This window comes from Sinocyclocheilus grahami, unplaced genomic scaffold (assembly GCF_001515645.1).
Source record: "Sinocyclocheilus grahami isolate Dianchi unplaced genomic scaffold, SAMN03320097.WGS_v1.1 scaffold683.1, whole genome shotgun sequence".
Lineage (NCBI taxonomy): Eukaryota > Metazoa > Chordata > Actinopteri > Cypriniformes > Cyprinidae > Sinocyclocheilus > Sinocyclocheilus grahami.
The window spans coordinates 89,693-92,282 of record NW_015505862.1 but is presented as its reverse complement, the minus strand read 5'-3'; positions in this window follow the sequence as shown (position 1 = coordinate 92,282).

Sequence of the window (2,590 nt, the reverse complement as noted above, 5' to 3'; positions counted from 1 at the left end):
CTCTCTCTCACACACACACACACACACTTTAAACCCTATTTCTATGTTTCTCTGGCCTCTGAAACTCACCTGATCCTGTGACCCTGCTGATGGACTCCTGGATGAACCTCGATCTGGTGAGTTTATGGATTTATTCTGCCTAAAATCATGCACTGCTTGTATTCGGATCCAAATATAGATTATGAATGCTACAGAAATCTCTGACAGTAAATCCCCAGATTAAAGAATATAGGTTATAAAAGCATTATGGAAACATTGTGTTGAAGTGTTTCCGAAACGTTGAAATGTCCAGTGATCAAAACCTTATTTAAAGGTTACAAAAGTGTTTCTTTCACTCAAAATATAAGCTGATTTGAATGTTTCTTTTTAACACGTCCAGTTTTCTTGTCATGATTAGAACGCTGAAGGTGACACAAATGTTTCTCAGAACTTGCTTTCTAGCTTTCACTAAAAATATGTTATTTGAGTATTTCTTTTTAATATTCCAAGAATGTTAAAATGTTTCGTTTTCTTGCCGTAATTATAACATTAGGTTACAAAAACGTTACTTAGAACATTCACTTAGTTTGAATATTCTGAGAATGTTGAAATGTGCAGTTTTGCTGCTGTAGTTCTAATGTTATTCAAAGGTTGCAAAAAATGTTTCACCCAAAATATGATAATTAAGCAATTGTTTTTAATATTCTAAAAACCTTTAAATGTCCTTTTCTTGTTGTGATTATAACATTATTTAAAGGTTACAAAAATGTTTCTTACAAATTTCTACTAACTTTATTTTCACCTAAAGTCTAACATTATTTGAACATTGTTTTTTGATATTCTAAGAACGTTAAAATCTCCAGTTTTCTCATTTTGATTATAATGTTATTTAAAGGTTATAAAGACATTTCTTTGACCTTTCTAGTAACTTTGAGAATTCTGAGAATGTTGATCTCGGAACGTTTTCTCTCATCGTTATAGGAACGCATATCAAATATTAATACAGTTACAACAGCGTTCCATAAACACTACTTTGAGAATGTTTTGTCCTAAGATTTCTATAACGTTGAACAAACATTCCCTGTTAGCTGGGGCAGGCGTTTGTAAGAAGTGTGCAGACGGATGCGTCCCGTGTGTCCGTGTGAACCTCTCAGTCTGCTTTAATCTGCTGATCTGCTCTGGATTAACAGCAGAAACCTCTCGTCTCTCTCGGTCTCGCTCGCTCTGTCTGTCGCCGCACCAGTTCTTGTTTTCTTTGGGTTTCCACTGAAGACGTGCGGCTCCGGCGCCAGCAACACGAGCTCTGCAAAGAGCCAGATAATCAGTATTGATCGTCTATTATAACTCAGACCATCCAGAGCTCCATTATGCCGATGAAAGGAAGCTTCTGGATGCCTCTGTTGCATGAATTCTGCAGGAATCGTTCGGCTGGAGTGAACTGTTGATCAGGGTTTGTTAGAATGTGCTGGACTGTGGTTTCTGATCGTATGAAAGCCACGGTGAACTTGACTGATGTCCGACTGAAATAACGAGCTGAGCAGGTGAACACAGCTGAGCTGATCCTTCTCTGAGCTCCGCACCCCTCGGTTACTGTTGCTATGTCTGACAAGCTTTAGTTAAAGGTTCATTCATTTTATTGTGTTTTTTATCTCTATTTAGGTTATCAATTTTTTCCCGTTTAAATTTGAGTCATTTTTAGTACTAAAGTGAAGATTAGAAATGTTGAATTAGCACCTGAAAAAACTGAAATGAGTTTACGTTTCAATATATTTTAAAGTTTTAAATATTTACAATTAGTTTTAATTTTCATATTTTCTTCCTTTATTTTAACTTTAGCTCAATATTAATACAGTTACAACAGCGTTCCATAAACACTACTTTGAGAATGTTTTGTCCTAAGATTTCTATAACGTTGAACAAACATTCCCTGTTAGCTGGGGCAGGCGTTTGTAAGAAGTGCGCAGACGGATGCGTCCCGTGTGTCCGTGTGAACCTCTCAGTCTGCTTTAATCTGCTGATCTGCTCTGGATTAACAGCAGAAACCTCTCGTCTCTCTCGGTCTCGCTCGCTCTGTCTGTGAGCCAGATAATCAGTATTGATCGTCTATTATAACTCAGACCATCCAGAGCTCCATTATGCCGATGAAAGGAAGCTTCTGGATGCCTCTGTTGCATGAATTCTGCAGGAATCGTTCGGCTGGAGTGAACTGTTGATCAGGGTTTGTTAGAATGTGCTGGACTGTGGTTTCTGATCGTATGAAAGCCACGGTGAACTTGACTGATGTCCGACTGAAATAACGAGCTGAGCAGGTGAACACAGCTGAGCTGATCCTTCTCTGAGCTCCGCACCCCTCGGTTACTGTTGCTATGTCTGACAAGCTTTAGTTAAAGGTTCATTCATTTTATTGTGTTTTTTTATCTCTATTTAGGTTATCAATTTTTTTCCGTTTAAATTTGAGTCGTTTTTAGTACTAAAGTGAAGATTAGAAATGTTGAATTAGCACCTGAAAAAACTGAAATGAGTTTACGTTTCAATATATTTTAAAGTTTTAAATATTTAAAATTAGTTTTAATTTTCATATTTTCTTCCTTTATTTTAACTTTAGCTAAAT